Below are 24,412 nucleotides of genomic sequence, written 5' to 3' on the forward strand. Positions count from 1 at the left end.
AAAGAAAGATTGAGATAAAAAGAAATATATGCATTACAAGATGGATTATTGGATTTTGAGATGCAAGAAGAAATAGTAAAATAATGCATGATAAAATGGGTGCAAAATATACACCACAATATCACAATAGTTCAATGGGCACAGATCCGGAAGCATAATAAACTTACTAGAGTAGCAAATTTTATATTATTTTAGATATTATAGATAAAGAAAACGATGTATACCTAGTTATTATGATTTAAATTGTAGTGAGGATTTTATGTGTTAGATATTGGAAGTATTTTAAAATACCAATGAAAAATGAATTAATAGAGAAAGTGATGAATGTGGTGGAGATTGACACACGTTTGGAAATTTTAGATCAATAACGAAGGCTGATACAAATTGATTAATGGAAAAAACCCTTTTATGCTTGGTTGAAAATGAAGTTTTAGAAATATATGATAGGGCATTTAGATGATTGTATTACATATATATTATATTTGATATGATATATGACTTATGGATGAAAAATGATATTGAGAGGTAAATTTAGAAGAGGAAATTGATTAAGATATGTAATGATTTATTAGTTTTAATGATATGCAATGGTGATGTATGATTTCCTGCACCCTTTGTTTGTTTGTTTGTTTTTGTGTAGTGATGTTTTTTGTGTTGTGTGCTATGTGTTGTGTGTTTTTGATTGTAGTTGTTTTTGGAAAATAAAATAAAAAATATTTTTTTTTTTTTAAAAAGGTCCCTTACTTTGCTCCTGGTACAGTTTCTTCAAATGCGGAAGGGTGGGAAGGTTAAATTCTGCATGAATGAATGAACTCCTTGTTCATTTGATCCCATATTAAAGCGGACAGGTCGTACTTCCATATTTGAAGAAATTGTTCCAGGCAGGGCTGAGCTAAGACCTCCTGATTCCTGGATGCCAAATGCTGCCGGTTGACCTGATAGTGTGCCAGTCTCTGCTCCTCCCACCCTCCAGTGTTCTAGCTCAGGATGCTCCTTTCCTCCACATTTTCTTTCCCTTTTCTGCTCTCTTCTTCCTATTCCCATCCAGGGAGTGGAAGGAGAAGGAGGAACAGAGGAGGCAAATAGGTGGACACTGATGCCACCAACCATCAATCTGCTTCCTGACATGATACCTCCTGTTGGCCTCATGGATGGCCCTGGCACCAGGACCAAGGTAAGGAGGCAGATGATTCTCTTCCCTGCTTATTTTTAGTGGGCATGCAGAGGATCAATGCTGATTGCATCTGTGGCAGACTAGAGGAAGGTGGCAGTGGTAGCAGACTTGGCATGAAGAGCCCCTGAATCCCCCACCCTCTTGCTGCTTGTAATCCACTGCTGATGCAGCTGATATCAGCAGGCCTTGTGGGTGGTGTATTGGAATCGAGGAAGATCTGGCGAGGAGGTAGATGTGGTGTCAGAAGTGGCCCCTTTAAGGGTAAGGCCTGGGCATCTAGCAGAGTGTGCTGCACAGCTGCAGCCACTGGAAGGCAATAGGGCCCTCAGGGATATAAGGAGCACCTGAGGCAGGAAGGGTTTGTGGGTTGGAGAAGGAGTGCAGGTTGGAGAGGAGACTGACTGGGTTTATTGAATTTGGAATCTGACTGTGGACTGTGACTTGGCTTAATGACTTTGGACTTTGACTTGGATACTCTGACTGATTTGACTGACTACCTGGAATCTGACCTTGGACTGTGACTTATGACCTTGTGACTTTGGACTGTGACAGAGTCCAGAGCTTATTGGCTCTGGACTCTGATTTGGCAACTCTAACTGATTGGACTGACTTACTTGGAATCTGTGGACTGGGACTGGACTCTGACTTTTGCTTGCTGCACTTGTGAGTCAACCAAGGGAAACTAATCAGCCTTAAGCGGGCACAAGGCCCAGTGGGGAGGAGCTGTGACAAGACAGGTGGGCAGCCCTTGAGTTCAACATTCTTACTCACTAAACCATACTGGTTCTAACAGCAGAACATTGAAATAGATGTTTGTGCCAAAAACGTCTGTGTGCTCCACACATGGTGGCATTCCTCTTCCTCCCAAACGTCCTACAAACAAATACTGAGAAACCTTCAGAGAAGCTTGTCACATGGTCTCCCATTCCTAGTTTAGAGAAGAACAATGGAATACACAATCCTTTACCTCACAATTCACTTCCAAATCCTTTGTGATATATAAGAAAACATTAAGCTACCAGAACTAGTTTCTTCTGCATTTTTTCAGAAATGAAACCCTCTGAGCGTTCAACAGAACATACAAATCATAATTAGTTTATATAATCATTTCTCCTCCATAAGACTGCTTCGGTTTTATTATGCTATTGAAGTCTGGGTGGAAGATTTTCAAACCTTGCTCTTTATGAAGGAAATGAACAGCCATTTGGCCAAACCACAAAGAAAAATGATTCTATTATCCTACATTGTACAGACAAATGAGGACAGATCATGTCCTCTAAGGAATTAAACATGCTTGTTATCATAAAGAATCCTTTAACATAGATCCTGAATACCAGCTGACCTCAGGAAGTGGCTAAGTGATGGCTGACTCTGTTTTGCTTCACCCACGGGTAAAAGCATTCAAAGACCACTGCTTTAAAATGATTTTCCCCACCAGCAAATACCTCAAGAAGTTTTCCACATCTACCTACCTGTCTGTCTGTCTGTCTTCTATAGTGTGTAAAATGCGATAACTGTCAGATAACAATATGCAATAAGCTTAGATGCAACGTATTGCTTTTTATATGTGCAACTGCATGTGTGGGAGGAGATCCAAATAACAGACCAATCTGATGGGTATAATACACTTTGCTGCAGCAGCAAACATGACTCCACTAGAGCATGTGGGCTGGCTAATACTGCAAGCAGCATGCAGCTGGGTCCGTGTAAAGACAGATCGAGCACCCCTGTCTGTCCAGGTAAGGCCATGCGGGGGTCGAGAGGAAGGTGGGGAGAGAGTGCAATGGGGCAGGGGAGAGGGCAGAACAGGGAAGAGATGGAGCAGAGAGGAGGGTGGATTGAGCCTGGGAAAGAGGCAAGTGTGGCCACAGCAATACCCACTGAATCCTAATCCCCTTCCTGGGTCTGATCCACCTTCATGACCCAACATGGACTTGTGATATCACTTGTGCAGATCCAAATTGACCCATGGCAGCAGCTAGGGCTTAAACTGGGGCAAGGGAACAAATATTCCCTTAACCTAAGGAGATGTGACATGCCAAAACTCCCTCACAGGATCAGCAGGCATCACATTGGCACTGATGCACTACTTTGTCAGCAGTTAGTGGACCAGGCTGCCCGGCTCACAGGGACCCTGTGCTCCCTCTTCATCCCTTTCCATCAGCCTCATCCAGGACATGTATGCCACACGACGGACGATAACTTGCTATGGGAGAACCATATGTGTCTTCCATATAGATCCAGCCACGCTATTCCTCCTCCAGACCTCACACGCACGTTGTGACTGGAGTTGGTGTTGTGGTCACATCCTGTGAAATATCTTGGAGAATCCTATATGCAGCTATATTTGAAAGAAGACCAACACACACCTTCCTATCAATAATTGATCAACACTTGATCCTGTTGTTCAGGTCAATAGGGAAAAGTTCTGGCTTTAATTGTATAGGATCAAAAACAAAGTCAATTTCTTTTCTACCATTGCCATAGTAACACTGGATTGTGACTGTGAACTCAATGAAACAGGAGAAAAAAATACAGATGTTTTGTTCTAATATCCCTTTTAGCATTTGGGTCCATTATTTCACCCGTTTCAGATCCTCAAGCATATGCCATCTGAAAAATAAGATCAACATGTATAAGATGTTTGATTTTAAAAAAAAGTTTCAGTTAATTTGGGCAGAAGATGAGGGGACAGGATTGGGCTGTAAATGAGCATGCAGTAAATGACTGTATAATTGACTAGAGGGGAGGCAACCATAGATTGAATCCTATGCGGTGCCCAGGATGCCCATCCCATCAAGGTAGCCAAGCTGACAAAGGCTGGTGGGGAGAAGCCTGGCTGGCTTGTCCATGTCTCTCCCGGTCCTTCTTTGCCTGCAATCCAAGCCTGCACTCCGTGATTGGCCCCCCTGAGGGAAGCTTCCAAGTGCAGAGGGAGGTCCAGCTGGAAGGCAGCAGCACGCTTTCTGGGGAAAAGCGGCACACTACTTTCTTAACACATGTGCAAGCCGCTCTTAGTTACGTCTCAATGCCAGGAAGCTTAAAATGGCGACGCCCAGGCTTTGCCCACTTCCAAAATGGCACCGCCTAGGTCTATTGCCATCTTCCAAGATGGCTGCGGTCAGCTTCTTGCGACCCACCAGAAATCGGATTGCGACCCACCAAGTGGGTCCCAACCCACAGTTTGAGAACCACTGCCATAGAGATTGTGAAAAAAGAAATGAGGAATGCATGGCTGAAAACTTCCAAGGCAAATGATGAAACCTTCTTAAATACATTATACTGTCCCTATTTAGATGTATGTCGCAGTCATATTTTGGCTTCCCTGGACCTCAGAAGGCCTTCTAAGGTCTTAAAATGGTCACTTCTGGATTCCTCCATGAAACCAGAAGTGATGTTTTTAGCCCTCTGAGGCCTTTACAAGGCCTCCAGAGGGTCAGGGAGGCCATATGCTGCTTCCACGGCCCTCAGAACGCCTCTGGGCAAAAGGCCCTGAAAGGTGCGGAGAGGCGCTGTGGGGGGTGGGTGGTTGCGTGGTGCTGCCTCTCCCAGCCTGGTGTCCAGGGCATTTGTCTCCCTTGTCCTCCCAGGTACACCACTGACTCCAAGGCAAATGCTCTCCAAAATGTTCTCAAAATACACTCTCCCCCCCCCCCCATTTGGTTCTTGTCTAAAAATACCGCACGTCAGCTATTGGTGGTGAGTGTGCTAAACATACAATCCCAATATTCAGAAATTCCTATCCTAATATTCCAATAATTCCATGAAATAGATGGATGGATTCGAAGCACAAAATCAGCCTGTATTTTGATTGAGAGGCAAATCTTTACAGAATTCAGGACTGTACAGAAGCAAGACTTTTGTGCAGTTGATGGAACCATCTTTTAAATTTTAGAGCATCCCCTGTGTAGGGGAAACAAACTTTTGAGAATGAAAGGTTGGGCAAAGTGAATTCAAACAGAACTGGTTAAAAATTGCTTGGCATGGAAGACTGAGCATTCAGTGTTCCTTTATTCATTGTTGGAATTGGCTTCATACATCAATGAACTTTTCTTGGTGTTTTAGACGAATTTGAATACTACCCCTGAGAGTTTACCTGTATCTTTTGAAATGGAATGTCACCCAGGAGGGTATTTGTGATTTCTAAATAGGAGCCATAATTGCAACAGCATGTTTTGTGCGTGCTCAAAACCGAAGGGAAAACATTTACAATCTTTTCTTGTACAGTGGAAGAATTGGAAATGGAAAGAGAGTCATGGTGTCCTTTTCAGCCCATGGGATGGGGCTAAAACTTCTGAATTTTGTGAACACACACACACACACACACACACACACACACACCCTGGTTTACTATCTATGGTGCTTCTGAAAATAAAAATAAATAAATCCCTCTCTTGCATTTTTGGAAATATGCTCTGGAAATAATTTCTGATCTAAAAGAGAGTCAGACATTTTGGTTTTGTTCAGAAATGATCACTACTAATACTTTAGAACACTGGTTCCCAACCAGTGAACCTTGGGACCCTAAGAAGTGGTCTGCAAGATTGCCTCCTATCACTTCCACCTGAAGTGTCAGCTGTGGCTGTGGGCAATCCGTTCTCTGCACTCTCTGGTAGTCTGTGAGGGGAGTGTTCACTTGGGAGACCCTTCCCCACAGATCACCAGAGAGAGCAGTGAATGGACTGCTCACAGCTGGCGACGAAAGCAGCCGCCCGTAAATCTTGATAAGAATAAATCTAATAAAACTCTAATAAATCTTATTTTATGACAAATTTAATTGTATTTTTGTGTGCAGGGGGGTGGAGTGGGAGGGTTGCATGTGGTCCATGATGATTCCAATTTTTGCCTTAGTGGTACACAGGCTCCTAATGGTTGGGAACCACTGCTTTAGAACATGGCAAGACACACAGGCTATGATGTGATCGTATCAGAGAGTTCAAAATGAACTGACAACCAGCACCACCAAGTCACCCACTGAAGGCCTTGCCCATGTATGCTCACTCTATGACTGTAACGGCAAGTGACGGAGGGCTTGTGTGCCACAGGTAAAATCATGGATCAAAAGTCTCAGAGATAGAGTTTCTTTATCGCCTCTCTGCAACTCGGATACAGTCTTTTCAGCAGAGGCACTTCTTGTGAGTCATCCAGTGATGGATGATGAGATAGAAGTGACATGAGTGAAAGAACCCTGAGGCAGGGAACTCAGTGCCCAAAGTTAGGGTGATTATATTAAGGACAGAGATGGTGATCTTTCAGGAGCTATCAGTATACCAATGTTTCTACAGGCGCACACTTCTCCAATCACAGTGTTATAATCAGAGTGGGAATGTGGACTGTGCCTGATCGATACTCCTCTGCGTTAGAGCTCTTCCAGTACAATCCTTTGCATGTCTACTCAGAAGTAAACTCCACCAAGTTTAATGGAACTTACTGCCAGGTATGTGTGTGCATATGATCGCAGCCTTAAAGGACAAACATGTTTCCATTTTGGATTGCAATCATTCTGCTCAGGGTGTGTCAGTGGCATCGCTAGGGAGGTGCAGGCCACACCAGGTGACGCGCTGGGGGGGTGATGTGCCCTGGGGGAGGACACGCTAACATAATGGCTTTCAGAGCTACCCCATCATGCCATACACCGATGGATGCGGAATGTCCAGTGGAGTGCAATGCAAAAAACAGAATTGAAATTGCCCCTTTCCTTCAAAAGTTATGGCCAAAAAACCAGAAGGAAAAAATGTATGGAGCCCTATGGAAAGTGAAAGTGAGCCGTATTGAGCATTTACTCGCGAGTAGGCAAACTTGCCTTAGTCCGTCGGAAAGGGCAGGCTGAGAGGACTCTAACAAGGTCAGAATGGTCCTCATCCAATGAATGCAGCCCCCAAAATCACTGGAGAAGGAGGTTCCTCCCTCCCAGCTGCAAGTCTTATGGAAAGCAAAGCAGCCTCATAGTTGTGTTTACTCGCTAGTAGGCAGACGTGCCTTGGCTGGTGGTCAGGTCAGGCAAAGGGGAATGTGAGGACACCAGAAGGGTCCGAATCCGATGGAACTGGAGTGCAACAAATGCTCCAGAAGGCAGCCTCCCTCCACCCCCACTAAAAAGAACAAAAAAGAGGCTTGAACTGGTAAGGGGCATGTTTTCTATTTTGCACTTGCAAAGTCAGGAGGTCTTTATCTTGATGTGCCTGAAATAGAAGAACTTTAAACTGGGCACTGGGAGGGCTGGAAATCTCACTGATTCTTTTTGGGGGGTTGTTATTGCAGGCAGGCTACAGAGTAAGCTCCATTGACCACTCTGGGACTTACTTCAGAGTAGACATGCATAGGACTGGGCTCACAGGCTGCAGTTCTACCCACACTTTCCTGAGAGTAAGCCCCATTGACCACTATGGGACTTACTTCTGAGTAGATTCACTTGGTGGAACAGGACTGGCTCCCCCATATTTAATTATTTCTTTTATTTTAATTGAATTATTTATAATTATTTATTTTAATTTGCTTGATGATGTCACCACTGTCCATGACATCACTTCCAATGGGTCCTGGACAGATTGTCATTCTAGAAAGTGGGTCCTGGTGCTAAAAGTTTGAGAACAGCTGCAATAAGGTGTTAGTAAGTTGACACGGGTGTGTGTGTGAGACTCTACAAGTCTTCAAAATCACTAAAATAAGTGTTTGGAGGAATAAGACCATCATGTTATATATCAATCAATGCGTAATTTCATGCAGAATGCAGTGAAGCAAACCACACTGAAATATCTGTGTTCTAACAAAAGGTACAGCCAAAAAACCAGTGGGGCGGGGCGATGGTACATCACCATGCCCGCGTGGGGTGTTGCCCTGCCCACTGCATGGGGTGATGCGCAGGCCTCTGGCACCAGGTGATGTGAATCGTAGTGACGTCACTGGGGTGTGTTACTTTATTCCTTTCAATCAACAGTGTTTTATCTCAGTTTAGGAGAAACTGAAATATGAAAAGATTAGCATGTTGCACTTTCATCCAGAAGCTCTCCTGCGGTATGCAGCAGAAGCTGCGCTGGTGCCATTGAGGGAGTTAGACAGGGCTGCAACTCTAAAAATTCACATAGTTCAAAATTCCAAAGTAAACAATTCAAATTGATTTCAATTCAAATTCAATTCAACAATTCAGATGATTACGGGGCTGGGGCACCTTTCTTATGAGGAAAGGCTACGGCGTTTGGGCCTCTTCAGCCTAGAATCACGATTGCCCCCTTTAAGGAGGTGATCGGAGTTTGTTTTGCCTGACCAGGACACGAGGGTCCCTCCCCAAGGGGGAGGTGTAGGGGGCTGGGTCAGGCAGCTACGGTGGTCCTTTAAAAGGGGATAAGACCCAGCCCTCTTCCTCCTTGTGCACGTGGGCACCGTGGGAACAGCATCAGTGGTGCTTGTCGGTGCTTCGCAGCGGTGGGAGTTTTCCAGCAGACTCTTGCTTTCGAGGTAAATGGGAGGGCATGCTCGCTTCACCCCCCCTGGGTTTGTCCCTTTGCCCCTTTGCATGGCTCATGCACCCCCCTCCCCCCCAATTTTTCTTTGCCCAGTACCTGCAGGTGCTCGCTTGGCAAGGGGCCTACGTCGGTGGGGCTGGCGGGTCGCTCCGGGCACAAGCAGGCTGGCGGGCTGCGGGGACTGGGTGCTTGGGCTGGTGCCGGTGCACGGCGGGGCCGGCCGCCCCAGTCACTTCTCCCTCAGGGGCAGGTGGATTGGAGTGGGCCTTGGATGGCCCTGGCCGACGCTGGCGCGGCATGGTGCCCTCAGGGCCTGGGCATCTGGGAGGCCCAGGGTGGGTGCAAGCAGGGCCTCGCCGCCCTTAGTGGCCGGCTGCTCGCTGGGGGGCCAGCGGCTCGGCGCCGGCGAAAGGGGGCCGCCTCCAGTGACCGGAGGGGGCCGCCATCTTGGGAGGGCCTGCGCTGCTGCCTTTTTTGCCGGTTTGCGCATGCGCGGGGCCGGCGCCATCTTGGGAGGGTCGCCGGCCTTTGCGCATGCGTGAAGGGACGCCGGTTTGCGCATGCGCGGCCGGCGCCATTTTGGTGAGGACGTGCTGGGACCGGTCGCAGGCGCCATTTTGAGAGGGTCGCTCCCTCAGCAGCGGCCTGTCCGGGCGACGGCGCCGGCTTTGTGCGTGCGCGGCCGGCGCCATGGTTTGGGGGATGGGTTGCGGCCCCTCCCGGCGCCATCTGGGGAGGGTCTTTACCCTCCTGGCCGCGTCGCCGCGGCGGCCGGGCTGGGCCCCGCCGGGCTGCCTGTCGCGGCGCCAGCGGAGCAGGTGGGGGGGTTGGGCCCCCCCCTCTTTTCTTCTAGCACGCCTGGCGGGGCAGGGCTACCCCCCCCTCGGGGATTTGCCCGGTTGCCGGGAGCCACGGGCCCCGTTGGGGCTGCCGGTGGGGATGGGAGCGGCGCCCGGGGGGGCTGGCCCCCCCTTTTTCACCCGCTCGGCAGGGTGGGGCGGGGGTGGCTGCCCCCCCAGGTCAAGCGGGGGGGCATGGGTTCCTCCCCCCTTTCTTTATTGAAAGAACCCCCCCTTTTTTCGTTATTCCCCCCTTTGTTTTATTGACTGGAAGGGCACGGATCTTGGCTGGCTGCCATGGCCCACCCCCAGATGAATGGTGTTTACTGTGCCATTTGTTTACTGTGCCATTCTGTCTGGGCACTTGAGGGTGGGGCCTTCAATCTCCGCCCCCACCTCATGGGCAGCGGGTGTGGTTTTTTGTTTGCCTCACTACCCTGTCAAGGTTCAAGGTATGGACGCAAGTGCTGCTCATGTGAGTTATGCATGAGAGGGTACATGACACTAACTATTTGTTTTCATCACTTTCCTTCCAGGCTAGCCTTTGTTTCTTTGCCCAAATCTCTCTTCAGCATGTGTAGGTCACAGCGTAGAGCCAACCGCAAGGCACCCGCTGCCGCACTGCCTGCTGGGAGCGCGGGGGCTTCTGCGGCGGGGCAGGTGGTCCCCTCGCCAGGCCTGGATAGCATGGCTGAGCAGGTCATGGCATTGCAAGGGGAGTGGGTGCCGTCTTTAGGCACTCCTCGAGTTGGGGGCAATGCCCCGCCTGAGAAGCGGGCGTGCTCCTCCCTGTCTGATGTCCTGCAAGGGATTTTGGACAGGCTTACGGCTTTGGAGGGCTGCAGGCCGGTGGCGGCGGCGACGATGCCAGCAGAGGATGAGAGGCCTGCCATAGGCCCAGCTGTGACTCCGGCGAGGGAATCTTCAGAGGCCTCTGCAGACAGCAATGCAGCATTGGCTCCATCCGCGTCTGTTGCTGTGCCTAGCCCCAACATGGGGGCCCAGGCCAACCTGGGTGAGTATGAAGGGAGAGGCTTGACGGGTATTGTGGAAGTCTGGGGAGGTAATCCTGTCCCGCACAACCAGTGTGGGCAGCTAGGGTCTGTATTGTACGGCCCAGAAGGGCAACCCGGAGTGCCTCAGTCTTCACCCGTCCTGGCCGTGGCGGAGACTGCACAGCCCAGCTGCGTGGCAGTATCTACGCAGCTGCTGGGGAGTAGGCAGCCTGCCTCCCCACTGGGATGGACCGCCCAGCAAGCTGCATATCAGCAGGGTGGTGCGGCGCCGGCTGTTCTCCCCCAACAGGCAGGGGCGGTGTTGCAGTCGGGTCCCGCGCAGGCACACGGAAGCGCCCCTGGGGCGAGCGCACAGCTGGCAGTTGGGGTTTCTGTGCTAGGCGAGCTCCCGCAGGTGCAAGGTGCGGCTTACGCAGCACCCCAGCTTGCCAATGCAGCCCAAGCCGGGCATGCTGGGCCGCCGGTGCAGAGCGGGGCCGGGCCAGCAGCGGGTGCATGGCCGCTAACGTCACCGGCATCCAAGGCGGCGGTTCAGGGGGCTCCCCCCCTTCCCCCAATGCCGTATGGGGAGGAGGCTCTTCCACTTGGGGATCATCTGGCCCCGGCAGTTAAAGAACGGATATGGAAGGGTGAGTATGTGGACCTTTTCAGCCTTCTCCACAGGGAGCCAGAGCCAGAGATCAGGCCAGGGGAGTGCAATAGGGAGCACCAGATAGTGCGTAAGCCTAAAATTGATCGGAATTGGACTAATTGGCTAGCAGGGTTTACCATCTACATGGGGGTGGTACTGCAGAGGGATCTGTCCAAAGGCCCGGCACTGGCAAAGTACCTGGACTTGATTCACAGGGCTTTTCGTGGATACTCAGGTTCAGGCTGGTTAGCATATGACGAGCAATTCCGCATGCGCATGGGAAATAATCCCCAGCTGGCGTGGGAAAGGAAGAACTCAGAGTTGTGGATGCAGCTAGTGATGGCAGGAGGTGCCGCTGTGGGAGAGCGTTCGGACAGCGGCCACCTGATTGCCAGGAGCAGCAATTCACGCCTGGCGGGGCCGCCACAGGCGGGAACGCCGGGCCGACGGGTTCAACCCCCGCGTGCGTGTTATGAATACGCATCGTCTGGTTACTGTTCCAGAGCAAGTTGTTCCTTCCTGCACAACTGCGGACTGTGCGGTGCGGGCCATCCGATTACCTCATGCCCGAGGGGTTACCGCGACAGGAGATCTAGGCGCCGTGGCTCAGGACAGAAGAGGGGAGGTGGGGCAGGCGAAGCTTCCACTTCCAAAGGGGCCAAGTCCGATTAGGCTGCCGGCGTTGGCCGAGCTGCTGCGCGAATACCCGGATCGCGCTGCAGCGGCATTCCTGTGGGAGGGTTTCAATCAGGGTTTTCGGATACATTCACCGCATCCCAAGGGTGTGAGCTTAGCTCGAAACCTGAAGTCAGTCACGGGCATGGAGGACATAGTCCAGAAGAAGATCGACAAGGAGGTGGGTTTAGGGCGAGTTTTGGGCCCTTTTCCTACTCCCCCGTTGCCTGACCTTAAGGTTTCTCCGCTGGGGGTGGTGCCTAAGAAGGCCCCTGGGGAATACCGCCTCATTCACCATTTGTCCTACCCCAAAGGGACATCGGTGAATGATGGGATCCCCGACCAATACTGCACGGTCTATTACACGTCTATTGACCAAGCAGTACGCATATTGAGACGCTGCGGCCCAGGTGCGCTTATGGCTAAATGTGATATCGAGTCTGCGTTCCGCCTGCTTCCGGTGCATCCTGCAGATTTTTGCCTGCTGGGCTTTGCGTTCCAGGGCCAGTTTTATCTGGATCGGTCACTCCCAATGGGGTGTTCACTGAGTTGTGCCACTTTTGAACGCTTTAGTACAATGCTGGAGTGGGCCCTACGGAAGCGGTGCGGAGCGCAAACTACCTCGCATTATCTCGATGACTTTATGTTTATGGGCCCGGCGGGCACAGGTCAGTGCCAGAGGCTGCTCGCCACTTTTGAGGCTCTGACACGCGATTTAGGGGTCCCGCTGGCTCAGGGCAAGACAGAGGGCCCCTCTTCCCGCATGACCTTCCTGGGCATCGAGCTTGACTCGGTGGCGGCGGCAAGCCGGCTCCCGAGTGACAAGCTGACAGCGCTGGTGTCCAGATTGCAGGTGGTGATGCAAGCAAAGAGGGTTACGCTACGGGAGTTGCAGGCGCTGGTAGGGCACCTGAATTTTGCTTGCAGGGTGGTCGCGCCAGGGAGGGCCTTCCTGCGTAGATTGTGTGAGGCCATGGCAGGATTGCGCTCGCCGCACCACAGGGTACGGGTCACAGCGGCCATGCGGGAGGACATGGTGGTCTGGCTTCGCTTCCTGGAGGATTTCAACGGGGTTTCATTCTGGCGTTCCGAGCAGCTGCTCAGGGCGGACTTGCAGGTGCACTCAGACGCGGCGGGAGGTTTTGGTTTTGGCATCTTTTTCCGCGGCCGATGGTGCGCTGCACCATGGCCGCAGAGCTGGGTACAGGGTGGCATCACGACCGACCTTACTTTCCTGGAGCTTTTCCCAATAGTGGTGGCAGTGCACATCTGGGCTGGTGAGTTTCAGAACGCCTCGGTGCGTTTCTGGTGCGACAACCAGGCAGTGGTGGCAGTAGTGAACTCGATGTCTTCCAAATCCCCCAGGGTCATGAGGCTTGTGCGGCAGTTCGTATTGCAATGCCTGCGCATTAATGCTCTTTTTGTAGCTCAGCACGTTCCAGGGGTTGAGAATTGCATCGCGGATGCTTTGTCTCGATTTCAGGAGGAACGATTTCGGGAACTCGCCCCTGGGGCGGCGCCATCCCCGGACCGCATGCCTCCTTGGCTCTGGGACCTTGGCTTACAGAAGTAAACGAGGTCATATGCGCCTCACTGGCGCCCAGCACGCGGAGGGGTTATTCACGGAAGGTAACTGAGTTTGCTGATTTCAGATCGACGGCTGGATTGCCCAGCCTGTGGCCAGCACCGGTTGAGCACCTGCTGTTTTTCCTTCTGCACCTGCAGCGGTCGGGAAGGGCGGTGAGCTCCCTCCCAGGCTTCATGTCTGCCATAGCTTTTGTTTCAAAAGCAGGGGGCTACCCCGATTTCACTCAGGACTTCAGGGTGCGGAAAATGTTGGAGGGCTTCGCTAGGAAAACACCCCCTGTCCGGGACCACAGGCGCCCCATCACGCCAGAGTTGCTCGGGGGTATCGCAGGGACCTTCGCGACCCTTTGTTCGTCGCCATGTGAGGTTCAACTTTTCAAGGCTGCATTGCTGACAGCCTTCTTTGGCGCTTTTCGGCCCAGCGAGTTCCTGGCGAAGAGCAAGACTGATCAATCTGCACGGGCCTTACAGAGGGTGGACCTAACCTGGGTGCCAGGAGGAGTCTCAATTACCCTCAGGCAGTCTAAGACAGACCAAAGGGGCATTGGTTGCTTGGTGACTCTCAAGGAGGTGGTAGGAATGCCATTGTGCCCAGTGGCGGCGCTGAGGGAGTATCTTGCACTCTCGGGGGAGCGCTCAGGGTCTTTGTTCCAGCATAAGGATGGTTCTCCCCTCACGCTGTTCCAGTTTCGGGCAATTTTCTCGCGAGCCCTGGGGGTTTTAGGGTTGCAGCCTAGGGAATTTGGCTTGCACTCCCTCCGCATTGGAGCAGCCTCCGCAGCAGCGGCTTTGGGGCTGGCAAGGGAGGACATTCAACGGATAGGCCGTTGGCGTTCGTCAACATACAGGCGATACGTTCGCAAATGACGCGTATGCAAATCCGGGCATGCCCCAGCTGTGGGGGGAACAGTGTAAGAGTGGATACCTTGAAATAACATCTCTGTTTTCATCTGCAGGACGCAATGATAGCCCCATACGCGTGTTAATCTGCGGCCACTCCATTATCTTTTGGGCCCGCAAGAGGGCGGCTGCTACTCCCCTCGGAGAGAATCTGGGCCTCAGCCCGGCAGTGCGGGTGGCTTGGTTAGCCAAGAGGGGCATGAGATGGTGCCAGCTGCTGCCCGCGTTGATGGAGTTCCTGAATGTGAATCCCCCACCGGACATTTTGGTTCTCCACCTGGGCGAAAATGACCTTTGCAGGATGTCCGGTCTGGCTCTGATGAACAGAGCTCATGAGGACATCACCACCCTTATGGGTTGGCTACCGGAGACCACTTTGGTTTGGTCGGATTTCTTGCAACGTCGTGTGTGGCGGGGGGCTTTCTGCGGCGCTAAGGTTGAGAGGATGCGCAAGAAAGTTACCAGGAGCATTGGCAACTTGGTGTCTCGTGCTGGGGGCAGGGTGGTCATGCATCCTGCAATTGTGTTCTCGTTACCCGGCATGTATAGGGGTGACGGTGTTCATTTGTCAGAGGGAGGCGCAGACATCTTTCTTAAGGACCTGCAGGGCGGCCTTAAGTCGCTTCTGCCCCTGTTTGGGAGCGGGGGGGTCAAGCGCTAGGCTGACCCCTCCTTGTGGCAGGTGGTGCGGGTTAGGAGGCGTGAATGGGACTCTGGCATGCACCTTCAGGCGGCATAGGCAGGGCGGAACCCTATTTCAGTCCTCAGGGGCTTGGCGGCACGAGGACTTAGACGGGGCCCTGGCCGGGATCGCAGGGCCCACCTCAGAGGCTCAGCGGCTCGAGGTGGCGCAGGCTGTGGTCCGGCTGCCTTCCCCTTAAGGGATAGACATGGAGGAGACGCGCCGTCCCAGCAGTGGGGCGCGACTCGGAGTCGGGTGCATGCCCGCCTGGGGGCAGAGGTTTCTGGTACCGCCCAGAGGTCCCTCCCCGCACCACAGGGGCTTTCGCTGCCTCCGATGCTGCAGGTCTCAGCCTCTGCTCCTCTTGGTTAATGTACAATAAAGTGGCCCTTTTCTTCCATATGTGTTGTCTCGAGTGTTCATTGGACAGTGCTGAAACAATCACGATCGCCCCCTTTAAGGAGGTGATCGGAGTTTGTTTTGCCTGACCAGGACACGAGGGTCCCTCCCCAAGGGGGAGGTGTAGGGGGCTGGGTCAGGCAGCTACGGTGGTCCTTTAAAAGGGGATAAGACCCAGCCCTCTTCCTCCTTGTGCACGTGGGCACCGTGGGAACACCCACCCGCCCGCCCTAGAGGCAGTCTGAGTTTAACTGGTCGCCGTTTGGGGCCGGGTAGGAATTTTTTGCTGCCTGCCAAGATTGGCCAAAGGGCAGGCAGTTTTTTCGCCTACCCCAGACTGTTAGGGGCTAAGGGGTCACAACCCCCCGTTTACAAGCTGCCATCGGTCACTTTAAGAGGGCAGGTGGTGCGGGTTAGGAGGCGTGAATGGGACTCTGGCATGCACCTTCAGGCGGCATAGGCAGGGCGGAACCCTATTTCAGTCCTCAGGGGCTTGGCGGCACGAGGACTTAGACGGGGCCCTGGCCGGGATCGCAGGGCCCACCTCAGAGGCTCAGCGGCTCGAGGTGGCGCAGGCTGTGGTCCGGCTGCCTTCCCCTTAAGGGATAGACATGGAGGAGACGCGCCGTCCCAGCAGTGGGGCGCGACTCGGAGTCGGGTGCATGCCCGCCTGGGGGCAGAGGTTTCTGGTACCGCCCAGAGGTCCCTCCCCGCACCACAGGGGCTTTTGCTGCCTCCGATGCTGCAGGTCTCAGCCTCTGCTCCTCTTGGTTAATGTACAATAAAGTGGCCCTTTTCTTCCATATGTGTTGTCTCGAGTGTTCATTGGACAGTGCTGAAACAAAAGAGATGCCTGAGGGGGGGCATGATTGAGACATACAAAATTATGCAGGGGATGGACAAAGTGGATAGGGAGATGCTCTTTACACTCTCACATAATACCAGAACCAGGGGACATCCACTAAAATTGAGTGTTGGGCGGGTTAGGACAGACAAAAGAAAATATTTCTTTACTCAGCGTGTGGTCGGTCTGTGGAATTCCTTGCCACAGGATGTGGTGCTGGCGTCTAGCCTAGATGCCTTTAAAAGGGGATTGGACGAGTTTCTGGAGGAAAAATCCATTACGGGGTACAAGCCATGATGTGTATGCGCAACCTCCTGATTTTAGGAATGGGTTAAGTCAGAATGCCGGATGTGGGGGAGGGCACCAGGATGAGGTCTCTTGTTATCTGGTGTGCTCCCTGGGGCATTTTGTGGGCCGCTGTGAGATACAGGAAGCTGGACTAGATGGGCCTATGGCCTGATCCAGTGGGGCTGTTCTTATGTTCTTATGTTCTTAAATTGTATCAATCATATCAACATTATTTAGAGCCCAATCCTATCTATTTTCCCCATGCTGATGTAGCAATGCCAAAATGGCTGTCATTGAATCCCATGGGGGGCCACTGTGGGAAAATGTATTCCCTTACCCAAGGGTAAGCTTCCGTAGTGCAGAGAGTTCTGCTTGAACCTGCATGAGCAAATTCACCTGCACCACAGGACCAGGTCTAGGAAGGGGGCTAAGATACTGTTGCCCCTGAACGTGCCCCCTTTCTGGACCTGAATTGCTCTTCCCCCACCCCTGTTGTTGTGCCATTCTGCCCTCACCTTGCCACATTCCACCCTGCCCTGCCCTGCCCTGCTGTCTTACCTGCCTTGGCAGGTAACTGATGGTCCTCCGACATGAGCAGGAAGGCTCTGGTGCTTTTACAACTGCCATAAGGCAGGTAGCATAGGTAGAGCACTTGTTTCACCAGAGCTATGAGCTCATAGGATTGGGCTGTCTATCACTTCATCTAACAAATTAATATGCTTGTAAATGGATATGGCAAAACAGACATTTTATTTAAAAAAAAATTCCTGTTCAATATCTTAACTCTAAAATGTTTATAGCGACTTGCATGTTGAGTCCAGCTGTCTATAGATGTGAAAGTTAATCATTTTGGTTCTAGTCTTGGGGAGAAAATGCATAACATGAGCTGGGTAGAAAGGAAAATAGATGAATAATACTGAATAGAGATAAGGACTGAGTGTGAAGGCAAGGTAATTAAGCCTGAGAGGGCATATGTGAAGAGACAGGGGAGTAATGCCAGACAGAAAGGAAAAGGAAGTGGAAGGAAGAAGACAAGAGAAAGGCCAGATAATACAATAATATGAAGCAAATTAAAGAAGAAAACAGAGTGGAGATTACACTGAGTGGTGCACACAGCCTCCCTGCTGCATGCCACGTCTGCTTCCAGAGAACAGAAGCGATGTCTGCAGCGTGCACCACCTCTGTGCATTTGAAACAGAAGCAGTGCAGAGAAGGAAGGCTGTGTGCTGCATCCTTGGCAAGCAAAAGGGGGAGAGGAGAGGGGCTGGGATTGGGGTGGGCTCCACATCTCCTCCCTTGGCCCACTTGGTGCTTTGTGAACATTTGTTGGGTGGGGAGAAGTGATCTGGAGTTGTGGTAGCCTTTTCTTTCTCTCTCTCTCTCTCCAGCAGGACTGGTGGGAGAAAGGGAAGAAAAAGAAGCTGCTATAGCTCATGCCCACCTGCCCACTCCCTCACCTGCTCACCCCCACTTGCTTGCTCACCTGTTTGCTCATCTTGCTTGCTTCCTTGCCTGCTTGCTCACCTTCCAACCTTCCCATCTCATCCATTGGGGGGGGGGCATGCACACACGTGCAACCAACAGAGGTAGTGTTTGTGGGAGATTCAGGCAGCATAGGGACACAGGTCACCACTGACTTATGGCCCAAACTTATCCTTTCCGCCACTGGTACAGCCACGCCAAAAAGGTGCTCGCTGTATTCAGTGGGGGGGGGGAGGGGTGCAGAGTAGGAGCCTGAAGTCCCCTTTCCCCTCTGTAAGTCTCCCACTGCCTCTGTAAGCAATGGGTCTCCTGGGATCTGTGCCAGTTTGAGTTAGCATTGCCTTTGCATTTGAAGCTCTGTTTGCAACACCTACTCAGCAGATACAATACGGGTGCATTTTCTACCAGCTACTGAAGAGTGAGCTGGGCACATAATCCACCACTTTGGCACATGGGCAGCTTAAACACACTTCCATTTTCCCAAGAATTTGCTGTGGGTTGGTTCACACATGCATGCTCTTCAGTTCCTCACTGTTAACCCCTTAACCTCCCCTCTGAAAAGAGAAACTCCAACTGGATTTGAGTGTACAGTATTTTAACCCCAACCTTTTTTGAAATGTAAAATGGTGCAGGAATAAACGGTACCCCAGAGTCAAGACTGTGGAGTTTTGTTAAGTGGTTGACCCTGAGAAGACCTGCATAAGAAAAACAGATGTAGGATTAACTTTTCACCTACTTTGTGCACAAATTAGGCAGCACGAACAGAGATGAGATTATAAAACACAACACTTTTAACAGAAGTACTTAATTCCACCCAGTAAAGATGTTGCTGTGGTAACTGAGAGGCTAATCTCCTGCCATGCAGGAGGTAGGGGTAAGCTGTTGATGGTGGGGTCTGTTCATTGTTAACAGGTTCCTACTGGAAGGCTGTGTTTGCTTTGTGTGCTGCATCTTTCATGTAAACAAGGCCAACTTACATTATGAAAGTAAAACAGTTTTTACTTTTCAAGAACAGGCTTCACCTGAATTGTATGGGAGGCTGTCTGAAAATAAGCAAGTCAGTGCTACATTGTGTAATGGAAAATCAGAAGATTATCAGGTGGATGATGTGGTGTTGACAGCGATTCCATGTTTTGACAGCTGTTTGACAGCTCTGGGAAGGGCAGGGCTGGCTCCACAACTGTAATCAATCAAGGCCAATGGAAACCTGGATGGACACCTGAGCTTCATTTGCTCTTGATGGGACTTTGAATGAGCTAAGGAGGTAGCTCACAACTGAGCTGCATTTGGACTTAATGGGACAGACAAGGATAAAAGGCAGCTTCAGAAGGAGCAGAGTTACCCAGACAGAGTGACCCTGGTCCTGAGGGAGATGCTACCTGACCAGATGGTACACCTGACCCAGACCTATGGAAGAAGGGGACTGCCAGGACCCTGCTGGAGGAGACACTCTGCTGGAGAGGACACAGAGGAGGGACTCTGCTGCAGAAGACTGGACTGGGAAGACTGGACTGTACTTTGGCGATTACATGGGATTGGACTTGGACTGGAGGCTTCAGACCTTTACCCACTGAGTTAGGTGGAGTTTTGGAGAGGAAAAGCCTCTGGACAAGAGGACTTTCAGGGAGTGTATGTGTTTGTAGCAATAAATTCTTATTAATTGCTCAACTGATAAGGAGTTCTGTTCATTTCTTTGCACACCACAGCAGTTGTTCTTGGAAAAGAAGGGTGTTAATTAGCCAAAAAGTGGGCATTAGAAGGGAGTTGGAATATTTGGATGGGACACATTGCCACTAGTGCTGCTAATTGTGTAAGAGGCACTTTTTCAAGTGGGTGCTCCTTTTTTTAGCAGGGGGAGAGTAACTGGCCCACCTCACCCCAGCACTGTCTGTTCTAGTGGCTGTCTACTGGTATTCCTTGGCATCTTTTTAGATTGTGAGCCCTTTTGGGACAGGGAGCCATTTAGTTATTTGACTTTCTCTGTAAACCGCTTTGTGACCTTTCAGTTGAAAAGCGGTATATAAATACTGTTAATAATAATAATAATAATAGTGCTGTAGGTCTCTTACCAACCTGGAGGTGCTGTGAAAATTCTGTGTTTGGCATTTAGTGCTTTCTGCCTTGCTCGCTGTATGTCAGTGTTTCTCAGCGTTTGTCCTCTACTGTACCACTTCAGATGGTTCACCTATCTGAAGTACCACTGGAAGTAACTGGCGAAGACATCAAAACCAATTACTTCAGGGTTGGGAGGCCAAATGGAACACGACAAGCACCAGTAAGAAGCTCAGGGTGGATGGGAGGGCTTTTGCAAGCACAGAAAAGCATGCTTTGGAGCTCTGCCTGCTGAGCCAAGCCTGCTACCACTGTTTGTCATGTCACATTCCTGGTCTTGCTGCTGGGCAGCACGTCCTGTGAGTACCACCAGGCACTATCTCAAGTACCACTGGTGGCGCCTGTACCACTGGTTGAGAAACACTGATTGCTGCAAGTGTTGTGATTCAGGAGGGAAGGGAGAGTTAAATCTTCAACAGGAAAGAAGGACCCAACCCTGTGTGTGTGTGTGTGTTGCCAGCTTGCCCAGTGCTTGCCTCCAAATCAGCCTAGCAACTGGCTGGAGAGAAAAATACCAAAAACTCACTGTTTTTATGTTATTTTCACATAAGAAACTCCCTGATTGGAAATTGAAGAGATTAAGCCCCATAGGATTGCACAGAGCACTCCTGACTGAAGAAGCTCTTGTTCGCCTTGGGCAAGAGTGCTGTTACAGGCACTCTGTGCCCTTCATATCTTTGAAATATTTCTTTGAATACAGGTGCCTTCAAAATAATGCAGACAATAAACTGTACAAAGTATGGCTGACATAGGTCTGAGGAGATTACGCAATCTAGCATCTTACGGGGGGAGTAAACTTATTTTACTTAAATTCTATTTACTTCCTGCAGACTGTGTAATCGCACCCCACCACCACTTTTTCTGTTGGTGCAGCTAACAGATTATAACTTGGCAAGGGATAGGTTTAGGCAGTAAATGTTGTACATGCATAAATGAACAAGCATAAGAGAGATGCATTTTGGGGTATGTTTACTTGGCCTTTTCAAATTTTTATCCATCCCAATGGTTACATACTTCAGATCAAGCTAGATACTGTGTGGGATCACGGTTTAGCATCACCAGTGAGGAATATATACTGTGGATAGAGCCAAAACACTGTCAATATTTTATTTTTATTCAATTAAAATATTTATAGCCCACCTTTCCCCCCATTACGGGGGCACCTGAGGCAGCTTACAAAATTCATAACATCACTATAAAAAAATTCTGTGGCATTGTACAAAGATGAAAGTACAAAAATACACCACTACAAATACAAAAAGGAGCAAAAGCAAAGCATGCATCAAAATGTTTCACATGCCCACCAAAACAGCAGCCAGCAGAAAATTTTTATAAAAAATATCTGTAACTAAAATAAAATATCAATTAAAATATCCTGTTTTAAAGACGTGAAACTGCTTTATTTGGGGGGGGGGGGTCATGATTCTCTTCCCAGTGTCACATTCTAACTTCTCTGAAATGTGATACAATAGAGATGGATGATAAAACTTTTCTTTTTGTGTTCTGCTTGTGGAAGACTGATCCCAAACAATATTGAAATCATATCAGCTTTCATTGGAGTTCTGTTTATTTCATTCCATTTAAAACCTGCTTCAGATTGAAACACTCTGGCTTCATAACCTGCCGGTCACGCAAAAGAAACTCTGACATATATCTTCAAAAGCATTATGGGGATTTACGTTTTTGCACTTGGCAATTATACTTGTATTAAAATGATTTAGCGCATTGTGCATGGGAAAAAGCGATTCACGATAACAGCAGTAAAAGCATTCAGAGTGTAGGGCATCAAGAAGGAAATGAAGCAAGACAAGGTCTGAATGAAACAGGTTTCAAAAGAATGTGATATGATAATTATATGATTTAACATATGTATAGGCTCTTGCTGTCTTTGCCATTGTTTTAAGTACCGTATTTTTCGCTCTATAAGACGCACCTGACCATAAGACGCACCTAGTTTTTAGAGGAGGAAAACAGGAAAAAAAATATTCTGAACCAAATAGTGTAATAAAATATGTCTCTCCGCTGCTCTGTTTCCATGCTCCTTAGCATATTTTACTACCTCTAGTTTAAAAGGAATTTTATATGCTAGCCTTTTCTGCTTTATCATCCTTGCACTGGTAGAATGAGGTACTGTAGTATTTTTCTGCAAGTGCATTGTCACTAAGCATTACATTTGCATTACCATTGAGTGCCTGCATTTGCATTACAATTTGCATTTGCATTACCATTGCATTTGCATTTGCATTGCCATTGAGCAGGCAGGCAGGACCCTGGTCAGGGGCAGAAGCACCTGCCAAGGAGGCTCTGCTGCCCTGAGAACACCTGCAGCTTTGCAGTATTCGCTCCATAAGACGCACACACTTCTCCCCCCACTTTTGGGGGGGGGGGGGAAAGTGCATCTTATGGAGCGAAAAATACGGTAACAAGACGTAAATAGGAGGACATTCAGCCTCAAGTGAATGCTTATTTTTTTTTAAAAAAATCTGGAAGTAGTTTGCTAATCTACATCTTCATCTCTTGCCATGCAGAAACCATTACCTTACAATTGTTTAATAGCATTATATATATTTTTCCCATATTTTTCTACTGCCTGTATGATTTTTCGGAGAAATCTCCAAACAGTTCAGCGAGTTCAGCAGCAGGGCGAGGAGGCCAGGGCCCCATACACTTTCCTTGAGAAGAGGGCTGCTATCCAGTGTAGGGTTTTTAAAAGGACCCCTAAATAAAACAACAACAAAAAAGCTATGCAGTCAGACAGCCAGCAGCAGGGTGGGGGCTATCCAGTGTTCTGCATCGAGTGCCACATGTATGATTATATGCCTCTGGGGCATAAGTCATGGGTGTGTCCTCGGTGCAAGGAGCTCCAGGGTCTCAGGGAACGCGTCCACTCCCCTGAAGCCTTGGTGGCCAACCTGGAGAAGCGCAGGCAGGCAGAGGAGGACCGTGGGGAGACTTCCGGGGACGATCAGGCTTGGTCCCAACCTCAGGCGTGCAGCTCCTCAGCTGCCCGGGTGGGAAGTCTCGGGATTGGAGGACGTCATCCTGGAGAGGAGGGAAACAATCCCCTGGGGGGACCCCTTCTCCAGGGGATGGGCCTGTATCCGAACGCACTCGGGATACTCCTCGGCGGGAGGGGGGTGGGGGCTTCTTGTAGTGGGGGATTCGATTATTAGAAACATAGAGAGGGGGGTTTGCGACGGATGTGAGGACCGCATGGTGACTTGCCTGCCTGGTGCGAAGGTTGCAGACTTCACTTCTCATCTAGACAGGCTAGTAGACAGTGCTGGGGGAGAGGTAGCGGCTGTGGTGCATGTCAGCACCAACGACGTGGGCAAGTGTAGCTGGGAGGTCCTGGAGGCCAAATTTAGGCTTTTAGGCAGGAAGCTGAAAGCCAGGAACTCAAAGGTAGCGTTCTCTGAAGTGCTACCTGTTCCACGCGCAGGGCCAGCTAGGCAGGCGGAGATCAGGGGTCTCAATGCGTGGATGAGACAGTGGTGTAGGGAGGAGGGGTTTAGATTCGTTAGGCACTGGGGAACTTTTTGGGACAAGCGGGGCCTGTACAAGAGGGACGGGCTCCACTTGAACCAGAAAGGAACCAGACTGCTGGCGCATAACATTAAAAAGGTGGCAGAGCAGCTTTTAAACTGATCCCTGGGGGAAGGCCAACAGGAGCCGAAGGGCATCCAGTTCGGGACTCCTCATCCCTGTGGGATGAGGATGGGGAGGTTAGAGAACAACAAGACAAAGGCAGAGTAGGAGAAGAAATTGGGAAAGGTAGCGTGATGGGATGTGATAGACGGTTTGGCACAATGAGAGGATGCGGAGACAAAGGAGCGAATAAGCAGCGCATCCTGGGGCATTCCGTGTACAAATGCTTTTATGCGAATGCCGAAGTCTACGAGCAAAGGTGGGAGAACTGGAATGTCTGGTGACAAGGGAAAATATTGACATAGTGGTCATAACGGAAACCTGGTGGAATGCGGAGAATCAGTGGGATACCGCAATCCCGGGCTATAAACTCTACAGGAGGGACAGGCAGGGGCGTGTTGGAGGTGGGGTGGCCGTTTATGTTAAGGAAGGGATAGAATCCAGCAAAGTAGAGATTGAAGGTGGGTCTGACTCCACTGTAGAATCTCTGTGGGTTAAATTACCAGGCTTGTGCAATACTGTAATACTGGGGGCATGCAATCGTCCTCCAGACCAGAAATCGGATGGGGACCTTGAAATGAGGAAACAGATCAGGGAGGTGATAAGGAGGGACAGGGTTGTAATCATGGGGGACTTCAATTATCCTCATATTGACTGGGTCAATTTGTGTTC

The sequence above is a fragment of the Tiliqua scincoides genome, chromosome 1 (assembly GCF_035046505.1).
Source record: "Tiliqua scincoides isolate rTilSci1 chromosome 1, rTilSci1.hap2, whole genome shotgun sequence".
NCBI classification, from domain to species: domain Eukaryota; kingdom Metazoa; phylum Chordata; class Lepidosauria; order Squamata; family Scincidae; genus Tiliqua; species Tiliqua scincoides.